Source organism: Ictalurus punctatus, chromosome 20 (genome assembly GCF_001660625.3).
Source record: "Ictalurus punctatus breed USDA103 chromosome 20, Coco_2.0, whole genome shotgun sequence".
Classification (NCBI taxonomy): Eukaryota; Metazoa; Chordata; class Actinopteri; order Siluriformes; family Ictaluridae; genus Ictalurus; species Ictalurus punctatus.
Window position 1 is genome coordinate 20611827 of NC_030435.2, and position 13400 is coordinate 20625226.

Below are 13400 nucleotides of genomic sequence, written 5' to 3' on the forward strand. Positions count from 1 at the left end.
GTATTCGAGATAAGAAATAAACGTATTTTTTTTATTATTAATGATTTGTTTTGCTAATTAAACCAAGAAACTATACATCAAACCATGGTTCATTTTTGAATCGCTGTATATTCAAATATAACTATATCAACATAACTGAAATATTCTGGGTAGCCATATTTATTTATTTTATATTTATTTTGTTTTTTTACCTTTACAACCTTGCAGATTTGGACAATACATTACAGAGAACTGAGATACCGCGAAAAATAATATAATCAGGGCTGGAAATGGGGGAGGGCGTTCCAGTTTAAACCTGCGAAAGCGAGTTTCGCACGTAAGTGTAGCCGGGAATGAGTCCAAATACCCGGAAATGAGTTAGCATTTTAGCATTTCCGGTTCTATCGTCTTGAAGTTAGTCATTTTTTAAGAAATGGGTTTTTGGTTGAATGCATGAAATAAGGTCTGTAGTTAACACATGTTCTCCGACATGAAATACACCAGTAATACCCCACTCAGGATTTTTAAAAAAGGTTTTACGTGTTTTGAAAAATACAGTTGATAACACGTGGCTAAATGGTACTACAGAAGTTGTCGGGGACATTAAACGTCATCACGCCGAACAGGAAAACTAATCTACTACATCCTCATTGTGTTTATACTCGCGCTCTTGTAAACTATTCCAACTCAAACTTGTAGATTTATCAATTTATAGTATCTTCCAATTGTAGGGCATTTACAGAAAGATTGAAAGAGTTGTCGGAAGCTTAGTGGTGGTGACGTTGAAGTCATGCGACCGTGGTGTAGTTCGTTTATAGCCTCACATTAGCTTTTTACTTCTGGCGATTGTATAAGGCTTAAAATTTCATAAAAGCTATGTGAAGAATATCTTAATGAAAAAAAACGTTTAAGAATCATAAACTTTTGTTGGGCTCAGTGCTTATTTTCTGCAATAATCTAATAGCTAATTTTAAAAAAATGTCGAGGGAAGACGCTAACTTCCGGGTTGGCCTACGGGGGGGAAAAAGCGTCATCCCTGCAGCACTCTGCAATGTTGACTTTTGTGATTGGCCAGAACACCCTACAGGCTGCAGCCAATGGGAGCGTTTCTCTTATCAGCGCGCGACCTCACAGGACCAATCAGACCACACCAAGGATGTTAACCACTTCCCTGCACCAAAGGAGGTACAGAATATAGGAATAAGTGATCTCAACATTGCCCCTTCTGTGGCTGTGTCAGCAATACCTCCTTGGTTTTCCCCAATGCCTCTAGTGGATATTCAGTTATATGAAGAAAAGCATAACAAGGAAAGGAATATGTTAGACAGTTTAGCAGTACAACAATATATTAATCGAATATATTATAGCGCAGTGCAAATATATACTAATGGCCCAAAGCATCCAGATTCTGGAATTACAACAGCAGCAGATTTCATACCCTATTTTAAAGTTAAAATTTCAAAAAGAATCTCTGATCATATTTCTGTATTTACTACAGAAGTAATGGCAATATTCCTAGTACTTCAGTGGTTAGAAGAAGTGCAACCTACAAGCTCAGTGATATGTACAGACTCGCTTTCAGCTATCAATAGTGTGCCAAGTGGAATATCTGTAGCAAGACAAGATTTGATATATGAAGTGATGCAGAATCTATTTAGAATAAGACCATCTGGACTTATAGTAAACTTTTTTGTGGGTACCATCACATATGGGTGTAAAAAGAAACGAGGAGGCAGGCTTTGAAACATTCACAAATTGACATAAAAGTGTTTTTAAGTAAAACAGAAGTAAAAGGATCAATAGCGAATGAAATTAGAAAGATATGGCAGAAAGAGTGGGATTAGTGGAACTAAAGGTAGACACTTGCATCACATTCAAGAAAAAAAATGTGGAAACAGGAAAGAGGTTGTTTTAATTCCCAGAATGCGTATTGGACATTAAATAAGTGTTTGTACAGAATAGGGAAACATGAGAATGGTAAATGTGACAAATGTGGTCAAGAAGAATCAGTAGAACATGTCATTATAACACGTGAGGCATATGAAAGAGCAAGATTTCATCTAAATCAAGCTTTAAGATCTCTGGGAGTAAATAATGTGTCGCTTCAGGGTTTGTTAAGAAATGACCCAAAGCAATCAAGAATTTAGGAAGAATTAATAAATTACTTAAAAGATTCAAGATTGATCAATAGAATATAAGTTATGTTGTGTGTGTGTGTTTTCCCATCTTCTCAACCATTTAGCACTCCACACTCCAATCCAGTAGGTGGTGGGAATGCACCATTTAAGTTGGATTGCCATCCACCATAAAACACCAGAAGAAGAAGAAGAAGAAGAACAAGAAGAACTTCCCTGCACCCACTTCAGGCCTTTTCAGATAAGATTGGACACCCCTGAACTTGAATGTTGGGAATCGATTTTTAGATACACATGTGTCTTACATCAAATGCAGCACACTGGTGTTGATTTAACTTGCATTTCAGGCCACGGTCAAGCCAGCCATGGTAGAAACCGGAGTGCAGTACAGTAACTACCCTTCCAATGGGTGGAAAAGGCTGCCACCTTGTTGGTTTTGGTTAAGCAGTGTGAGCTGTGAGCTCATGTGTGCTGTACAATGGCGGTCGCTACACCACAGATCTGCTATGAATTCTGGATAGTGTGACAAAGTTGAGCAGTAGTGTACTTTAGACCATTTCACTGTTATTGTGTCCAAGCTCATGCGGGCCAAATGAAACAAGGCCTTGTGTTTGACATGTGCTATAGAAGCTAAGTATGCAACATGTAGAAAGGCGAGGAAATCAGTGGCTTATATTTGTCAAATTGCAACATTCTAATAAAATCACTTTTGCTCAATCAAAAGAGGTACTTGGTATTTCTACAGAATTTAAACTGGATGGTGTTTGTGAGGAGTAAATGAGGAGTTTTAAAGATTGCCGCTATGAACCTGTACATAAATAAACATAGATCACGGTTAGTGATGATTTGGGGTCTCAAACTAAAAGAGTTCATTTTCAAAAAACTTTGCTATATATAACATGTAATGTTAGATTATCTACTGCTATTAAGCAATGAATATGGGGGGAAGTAAGAAAACAAAATAGACCAAGAATACACAAAGTACACATGACTTTACATTTATGTTGAAGGGGAACTTGAGTTGAATTGTTTTAAGTGACAGGGAGTAACAATCTTTTTATATATGCATTATAATATCTGTGATATATATGTATATTCACAGCTCCAGGGTTGGGAGTTTGATTCCCTACACAGCCCCATGTATGCAGAGTTTGCATGTTCTCCCTGTGCTGCTTGGGTTTCCTCTGGGTACTCCAGTTTTATCCCCCAGTAGGCTACCCCAGGTAGGCTGATTGGCATGTCCAAAGTATCCGTAGTGTATGAATGGGTGTGTGAATGTGTATGTGATTGTGCCCTGTGACGGATTGGCACCCCGTCCAGGGTGTAGCCCGCCTTGTGCCCGATGCTCCCTGGGATAGGCTCCAGATTCCCCGCGAACCTAAAGGATAAGGGGTGTAGAAAACGAATGGATGGATGATTTATATAGAGGAAATATACTACAGAATTTCAAAAACGAATAATGAACGTGATCATATTTTATTGCAATGTTACCCAGTAGCCACTAGGGGTCAGTGTTTTTCTTTCAGAAATGACAAACGTGGCTTTTTACAGCCACGTTTGTTCACATAAGCTTTGAATACTGTTAAAGGTGATTCATTTTATCATTATCATTTTACATGGTTACATGATTTTGGATCTGAGAGCATGTTTCTCAGCAACTATTAGAAATAAAAGGTCTAACCCTAATTTCTACACATGGATCTGATGAAATGAATAGCCTATTATCTGCCTTAGATGTTCTTTGTCAGATCACAACCTAAATGTTTAGTGTTGTTGATATTCACAGACAAAATTCAAACAGTGCTTCTGGATCAGTGCTCTCAACTATGTGTACTCGATCACTAGATAACTCTAAGCCTTTGGGCAATTCGGAAACTGACTGGTCTGACCATTTCAAACTCAGTTACATATTTGCTACAAGTTACTTACATACTTACAGCAGTACATGGGCCATGTGGGACAGAATGGTCTGCCATACTAGTGTGTATAAGTGTACAGAGCATGTGTGTATCATGTCTGTCTTCTGTGAGTGTCCTCTTCTCACTCTGTATCAGTAGCGTAACATCTTTCCTCCCCCTCTGTCAGCCCAAATAGCTCAGAGTCACAATCCAGACACACAGGCACAAAACAGAGGGAGAGAGACAGAGAGAAAAGCGAGGGAGACAGACATGGAGAGGACTTGTGCGGCGAGTGCAGAAGACATTTTGTTCCAGACAAAGCGAGTGGGTTCAGATCCACCCCCGCCTGTCCACCTCGGCCCACCAGCCTGTCTCCGAGTCTAATAACACCGACAGCGCCCACTCCTGTACCATCGCCGGGCAAAAAATAACCCTGCCGTAACCATGGCAACACGCTCACGACGCCAGAGCAGGCGCAGAGTGAGAGATAAGAGGAGATGATACAGGAGGAAGGGAGATGGAGGATGAGAGATAAGATTAAGAGGGGGAAAAGCAGATACAGTTGAGTCCAAAAGTCTGCCCACTATTGAAGCAAAACAGTTTATTTACTTATAGGGATGAGGAACATGTAGTAATAGGGGTGGTGGGGTTATTCGAAGGTAAAATAAAAGGCTTTTTTTTGTAATTGTAGTTTGCAGCAGAGGTAGCTAAATATTACATACTGCTCCTCTAACTAGAAAGATATAAGATAAATAAATATAACTCTTGAGGATTATCATGAAGGGGCAAGTAACTTAAAAAAGCAAGTGCGAGTCATTAATGGGTTGGCAAATGAAATAATTTGAGATATTAAATATTTCTTATTATTTATCAATTCATTAAATATATATATATATATATATATATATATATATATATATATATATATATAGACAGATTAGAAAGTTATTCACATTATATACAGATTTTATCTCTTGAAATCTTGAAATCGACCCCAACTCTAGTGCGAGCTGGAACAGTAATGTCTACTTGTCTCAGTTTTTATGTCCACTCCAAAGCTAAAAAGCTATCTACAACCAATTTCAGAGAGCATTAACTGGATTGAATTTGACGCCTTTGCCAATGTGTCAGGAGGGAAGTGTATTCTGGAAAATCAGACTTTAAATGATTTGTCTTTATATAATCTAACACAATCAAAACGAATCAAGAGAGTCAAGTGAGGCTTCTCTGGTTACTGGGAGAAAAAGAGGAAAAGGTATAGAGACAGACATAAACGGACGAATGTGCACATGCATGGGTGAGGAAACTGATGACTAAATCACCATTTCTGTCCTCCTTTGTTCTCTTTTTCCCCCCTAGCCATGTGAGAAACACTTCCCTCCCCAGTCTTGTGTGTTCCCCTTGTATACACAGCACTTTGTTCATGCAGAACGCTTTCTACAGCGCAGATGTCCTGGTGCACGACTCTCCGAGGCTGCATTCTGTTCTAGCACACACACACACACACAAAAAAACGCACTCCCTCAAGTGTACGTGTGTGTGTGTTTGTGTGTCTCTCACACTCACCCACCCAATGACACTATTTTTATATCTCTGCCAACTCAATGCCCATTTTAGAGCTGCCTTTTGTCAGGATATGAAAGGAGTCTGTGAGTGTTTTCAAGCAGAAATCACTGCATCTACACAGCTGCATGCTAAAGCTGTTTGAGCAGATTATTACTAAAGCCTCTGGTCAGACAACTGAAATAATCTGTAGGGTTTTCCACTAATGCCAAGCTGTGGGTTTTAGGAGGGAGAAACAAGAGTGTCTGGTAAGGGAGAGACTGTTTATAGCTGCTATAACGTATGTGACAAGAGGAACTGACGTGTCTTGTGGACTTTCCACAACATTAAATGTAACTACGAATGCTGAAAATGTATGATTTATTAATACGTGTCTAAAAACCGAATCATTGGCAAATCGATGTGGTATAACCATCAGTCGATCCACACTGGGATGGTGACAGTAATACCGGGTCACTGGTTATTTTTCCGCTAACAGCACACCCTGTAGTGTTTTATGCCTTTCTTAAAACTTTAAATCAAATAGCCTTAAAGTCTCACAGGTCTAATAACATTGCTTGTGAAAAGCTCCGGAATAAATAAAACACCTTTTTTTTTTTTTTTTTTTTTTTTAAATAATAATTTCAGACAGCCTAGTCAATATAAATGTAACCTCTCTGCCCCATGTGTTCAAAGCAAAAGATACTTTAGGATTCTCTTTTTTAATGCTTTCAGTGAGAAAAAAATTATTCACTTAATTAAATTCACTTCCATAAAAGAACATTTTGACCAGAACCAAGCTGTTGTATTTATTCACAACATCATTGAATGCTTTCCTTGTATGTTTATTCTTTAAATGAGTCTTACACACAACATTATAGACAGATACTGTATACGGTACTTAATACATGTCGCATAATTCAAAGAATAAATATGGTCTTTCTTTAACATAATTTTATATGAATATAAATTATTTACAGTTGAGTGCAAAAAGTTTGAAGTCAACGCTCAGAGAAAGCTTGCTTGACATCTATGGAAAAAACAAAAAAAACAAAACACCACATAACTGATTAACTGAAAAACTAAATAAATCATCCAATCAGTTTCACTTACAATTTACCCGAATGTGAAGTGTATTAACTGTGCTGCTGTGTCCGATATTAATACATTTTGTAGCGTTCAACTGAAGACTTTGGTACATTCAGTACAGAGATTTGACACTGTACACATTACACTCATGGGCATCTATATTCAATGGACTTATCTGGTACACAACAATGTCAGCGCTGTTCTTTTTTTGTCAACTCCTACTCTCATTCACTGTGGTGCTGCCTACCAGTTTACACATTCTGGGAAAGTGTCCTTTCTCCGACACATCTCGCACTCAGTCTCCTTTTCTGTTTGGTTCTCACTCCCTCATTCTGTCCTGTGAGTGACATGCATGGTTTACCACACAACCAAAAGTGACTACTCTGAACTTGTTCGGATATTGTCGAGAGAGAATGATTGAAGCTAACATCACTACTTCTTATTAATAAGAAAATTCTTATATATATATATATATATATATATATATATATATATATATATATATATATATATATATATATATATATAGGCCTAAAGTCCACTTTGGTCATACTTTCTAAAAACACTGTAAATAATCAACTGTTATAAAACATCAGTGCATTACTAGATGGAAATTAAACAGATTTGCTTATATGTAGTTACGGATTTGCATTAAATGTAATATGCAATAAATAAAGATGTACAAATGATATGTTACAACATATTACATTCTCTGGAAGAATTGTAAAATTTAACCTATGGTATATGTCATTTGTGCTATTTAAACTGTTTACTAATCCCTATTACAATGTGACACACAGGAGAATGATGGACAATCTGACAGTTGATGTCCATTTACAAAACGAATTGATAAGGTTTATGTCTGTTTCACTACAGCACATGGCTATCCACTTGATAAAAACCTGACATTCACTGTGTCAAACTGGCTCCTTATACAGTATGATCTTTGCAGATAGCCTAGGTAATGTGTTAAATTAAATAAAATTTGAGGTATCAAATTTTTTGAGGCTAATCATTTTTGGCTGTTTTCTAGAATTCTGCCACAATGACATCTGATGGGTTTGCACAGGCTGCTACATTATGCACGTATAGTATAGTGTCCTTATGCACATATAGTAAGAGATGCACTGAAAAAATCCCCGTACATTTGAGTAGGAAAAATGACATAACTTTAAGACAAAATGAAAAAGACAAATAAATGTATAGCGAGACAGACAGGTTAGTGTGTTTGGTGTCAAATATATTCCTTCATAATCACAAGTGCAATGGTCATGTTAAATCCTTGTTGTATATTTTCCTATCTGCCCCTGCATCTAAACCATCTTCCTCATTCTTCTTAACATTTCTGTTCTAACTCTATTTTCAAACTGTTTTGTCTTATCTTGTGAGTTGCTGACTTATTTCAGAATATTCTTACATTTCATGTTTAACGTTTAACTTCAAGGTTTCTTTATATCATCCAGAACCCATGGGGGAGGCAAACTTTTGAACTCAACTGATTCGATTCTGATGCCTGTTATACTCATCACTCCCTCTGCTTTGTATTTATTAGACAGCACATGATGTCTCCAAGACTTGACCCTCATATCCACTTGTATAATATTTTTCTCATCCATGTTTATGTAGCCAGCTACATGTTATAGACTAGATGTTGTATAATTGTTTTAGACAACATTTTAGACGACTCTGGAAGCCCAGATGGATTGAACTGAACTGGTGTGTGGTGATGATTAAACAGTGGTGATTGGCACCCACAGTGCTGAAAAGGGTAAAAATAGGCCTGTGGTTGAATGTGTTTAGCTACAATAGGGACACTCGTGACTCACTGTATTTAATGCCAGTCTGTGCCTCGCTCTCTGCTGGCCAGGCTATGTGGAGGGGTGTGAGAGCACCACACAAAACCTTGTGAGAGTAGCAGGGTGAGGAGTGGGTGTTTTACAGTTTTTGTGATTAAACTGAAAGTGGAGATGAGTGGGCCTTGTCAGGCCACATTAGAAACCAGGCTTAGCAGTTTGGTTTGGTCACTGAGTGTGTGTGTGTGTGTGTGCATGTGTGAGAGTGAAAGAGAGCGTGAGAAAGGAATACAGCTGTGTAATGCATAGCTTCATGATGAGGCAGGTGGAGTTGGTTGAGACAAGTGAATATTATTCATAAGCTATATTTAAAACAGCAATAAACAAAAACAAAGAAAGGATACATAAACTACATAACAGTAGACAGTTAAAAAAAAAAAGACATGACACTATGCACTGGCACACAAAATAATTACATAACAAGCACGATACAGAATAAAACACAGAGAACAATACACACAAACGAAACAATACAGAACGTATGCTGGCTCATAAGACCTACAGCCCGGAAAAACAACAACAACAACATGGATTCAATTTAAAAGTGCCAGTCATAAAAAGACCTGGTAAACTTTTAAAGTCATAACTCCAGAGTTTTTCAACCCAATGTCTACCACATTTATACACAGCTGTGAAAAAGTATTTCTGATTTGTTCTGTTCTGTACTCAATTGTTTCAGAAATTAAAACAAAATCAAAGATAAAACAAAGGCAACCTGTTTTTAAATACAGTTTCTAAATAATAATGTTGTTTATTGAAGCAAACCAAGTTATCCAATTCCAACTGGGGTTGTGTGAAAATGTATTTGCACCCATACTTACTAATTCCCCAAATCTATGAAACTGCATTCATAATGGGGTTCAGCTGGACTAGACACAACCAGGTCTGATTACGGTGAACCCTGTTCAATCACATCAACACTTAAATAGAACTTTTTCGGTTAAAAGGTCTTACCCAGTAACACACTTTTCCAAAGTTGAAAGAAACTCCAGAAATGATGAGGAAAAAATGTGATTGAAATACATCAGTCTAGGAAGAGTTACAAAGCTATTTCAAAGGCTCTGTGACTCCAAAGAACCACAGCGAGAGCCGTTATCTCCAAATGGAAAAAAACTCAGCACTGTAGTGAACCTTCAAAGAAGTGGCTGACCAAACACTGAGAGAGCCAACTGTCCAATGCTATAGCAAATGAGATAAAAGTTACTTTTGAAGTTTTTGTGGTTTAATCCTGAGCTTACTTTTACTGTGTTTATGAAATTGCCGATATTCTCCCTGTGTCTTTTTAGGTTTCCCCTGCGTTCTCTAGTTTCCTCCTACACTATATGGCCAAATATTTGTGGACACCTGTCCATCAAACACATTGTCCTTTTTGAACATCCCATTCTAGTTTTATTCCCCTTTGCTGTTATAATAACCCCCACTCTTATGTGAAGGCTTTCCACTAGATTTTGGAGCGTGGCTGTGGGGATTTGTGATCCTTCAAAAGCAAGAGCATTGGTGAGATCAGGCACTGACGTTGGACGAGAAGGACTGGGGTACGGTTAGTGTTCCAGTTCATCCCAAAGGTGTTCAGTGGGGTTGAGGTCAGGGCTCTGTGCAGTACACTCGAGTTCTTTCACTCCAACCTAGGCAAACCATATCTTCATGGAGCTCGCGTTCTGTACTGGGGCATTGTCATGCTGGAACAGGTCCAGCCCTCTTAGTTCCAGTGAAGGGAAATTGTTTGTTATAGCATACAAAGACATTTATGTGCTTCCAACTTTGTGGTGATAGTTTTGGAAAAGCTCAGGTATGAATGTAATGGGCAGGTGTCCACAAACTTTTGCCCATGTATTATACCTCCCAAAAACATGCCAGGGAGTGGATTTATTATTCTAAATTACCCATAAGTGGGAAAATGTGTGTGCATGGTGCCCCATCCACGGTGTTCTCATGCCTTGTGGCCAGTGTTCCTGGGATTGTCTCCAGATCCGCCGTTAGCTGGACCAGGATAAAGTGTTTACTGAATAAATGAATGAATGGATTTAACAGCTGTCCTTAGTTTTCCACTATAATTGAGTTCTGAGTACAAAAATTATTTTCTGTGTTAAAATTCCTGTTTGTGGTAATCACACACACACTTTATGGTTGCAGAATATAGACAATGAAATATGCTGGAGTATTTCTTTAAGCCTTTTGGTTAGAGAAACTAAGCAGCATATTAGAACTATAGAGTGTCTGAATGGCTGGTGCGCCTGGATGTGCAGGTTTCACGTAAGATAAAGGACCTGCATGTGAACAGAGATCATTTTGGTTATATTTTAACATGTATGATAATAAGAGAACTGCCAGGAGGGGGAAATGTATTCAGTTGGGCCACCCACCACTTCCTCCTTATGTGGCTCTGCTGAGTCCCACCACAACACTATTTAACAAAGGTCAACTGGATCAACTGCTTTACACCGGCGGCATACAAACAGCTAAGTTAGTGCTTCTTAGTTCCTGTCATGAGACATATGTGTATGCAGCTTTGTGTGATTCTTACTCTGATGTAACCTTTTTTTGGTGCAAATCAACTGTGTACTTGGGAACCACTGCGTAAAAAACAGTGCCCATGTAGAAGCATGAAATGGAGTAATGAACAAATCTGGAGCAGATGTTTGTGAAATTAGGCTGTCTGGCCAGTGGGAAGAGAGTGCAGTACATAGATCACGTGCTCTTCGACCACAAATGGAAAGAGAAACAGTGTGTGTGTGTGTGTGTGTGTTTTAGACACAAACACTATATGGGTCACGATCCCAGCTACTGAAGTTCTCCCTTTTCTAAACGGATAACCTTTTATAATAACGGTTTCAGCCTTTCCATCCCTTTCATTGTAGTGCAGAACATATATTTTTTTCCCAACCATTTTTTTCAGGAAAAAACAGCTTTTTTTTTCTTTCTTTCAGTTCTACCCCTCCAGGTAAAAGAGAAAGAAAGCTCACACGCTCGTACGTATTGAATATGTGCTCAGATAGTTAATCTCAGTGGAGTGGTTTTAGGTTTTCAGACATGGGGTTGCAAAACAGTGCCGGTGAATGCCAGGGGCCCCAAAACTGACCTCAAATCATATTTCTGACTGCTCTATTACAAATCTGTCATGTATTTATATTTATTACTATGCACTGCGTTCTGTCCGCAGTGGCTGTGTTTCACCAGCAGGGGTCCCCCATCCATCAGCCTCCCACTCAGCGCTCTCTCTCTCTCTCTCTCTCTCTCTCTCTCTCTCTCTCTCTCTCTCTCACACACACACACACACACACCACCGGTAACACAGCTGACTCAGTGACTTCACAGTTCTATTGTAGCACTGTGAATAGCTGTTGTCTGTATATAGCAAAATGCAGCAAAAAATAGATATTAATGTGATACATGACACAAAAAAGCAGAACTCTAGTTGTGTAGCTGCAGTTGTACTGTGTGTTATCTCCCTCCACCAGCAACACACAGCTGAGCACAACGTTTAAGACTAAATGAAATGTACTTTATAGCAGTTTTTATTTCATTGTTAGTGTGTCTGTTTCTCACAGATGTTCCTTTATTGCAACAAAAATGCTCAGATAGTCCATGCTAAGATGTTCATAGTGAAAATCTAAATGGTATCCCATTCCAAAAGTCATATAAATATTCTTTAGTAACTTTTGAGTCTTCTGTTGTGTTATGACACTGTGTCATTGTTTTTCCTCTTGATATAGCCTTTGGTTTTGAACCGTTGCAGGATACATCCACATTTTAATTTATGTCTATGAAATTCAGTTTTTCTGTAGATAAATGATAAGATATCGACCCGTTTCTCTTGATTGTGTTTATTAATTGTATCGATTTGTTTACTCTCTCGCGACAGACTTTTACGTGTACGTTTCGGATCGTTATCTTAATGCAAAGCACACCCACAATTTATATTTATCTTCATGAAATTCTGTGCTTTTGTAGATAAATTGTAAGACGTACATTTTCATTTTAAAATTTTTGTTCGCTCATTTTCATTTTCCCACCTGGGGGGGACGGTGGTTTAGTGGTTAGCATGTTAGCGTCGCACCTACCTCCAGGGTTGGGGGTAGGATTCCTGCCTCCTCCCTGTGTGTGTGTGGAGTTTGTATGTTCTCTCTGTGGTTCAGGGGTTTCCTCTGTATACTCCGGTTTTGTCCCCCAGTCCAAAGACATGCGTAGTAGGCTGGTTGACATCTCTAAATTGTCTGTAATGTGTGAATGTGTGTGATTGTTCCCTGTGATAGGTTGGCACCCTTTGTGCCCCAAGTTCCCTGGGATAGGCTCCAGGCTCCCCATGACCCTGTGTAGGATAAACGGTATGGAGAATAGATGGATTTTCCAACCAGAAACCTTGGAAGTTGCAAACTTTTCCACTCAGGAGTAACACCGAACTTGGTTGTATTACTTCAAGTTTGTAGCACAGTGTTGCTTTAGATGAAATCTATCACATGTTTTTACTGTGTCTTTGGCTCAGGTAAAAGGAAGATGATGTGGCAGACACAATGCATCATCTGCTTTTATTCAACATTGCTGGAAATGACTGCCGAAGGTCAAAACAGAACAAAGAACGATAGATCCATTTCTCTGGGGCTCTGACATGATTTACCATGATTTTAACATTAATTTTTTTTTATCTCCATATGTTTGTGATTTGAATGCAGCTTGGTGCTTGCTAAAACAAGCCACTCGACTTCGAGGCCCTGAGTTAGGTCAGGATCGTCAATGAATTCCTTGAGGCTTCTTTAAAAGCATTTCAGCTCGTTGTCTGTTATTATGATGTTTGGATTTGTTCTTCAGTCTGTGCTTTTGTCTTGTTTCCTTATACGTGTACTTATGTTCTTATGTGTTTGTGTGTGTATGTTGGTACTTGTTTACAGGCACTTGTGTTATGGCAT

The 13400-nt window shown here is 38.5% G+C and overlaps 1 protein-coding gene and 1 long non-coding RNA gene across 3 annotated transcripts in view; one reads left to right on the plus strand and one right to left on the minus strand.

Annotated features, from left to right (window-relative positions):
- Nucleotides 1-13400, minus strand: part of stk11 (serine/threonine kinase 11) — a 175184-nt gene that overhangs the window by 48846 nt on the left and 112938 nt on the right. The gene's annotated exons all lie outside the window — the stretch shown is intronic.
- LOC108280650 (uncharacterized) lies at nt 100-2837 on the plus strand. The gene is made up of 2 exons (XR_001815819.2): nt 100-1164; nt 2222-2837. It is a non-coding gene; the product is annotated as an uncharacterized LOC108280650 (long non-coding RNA).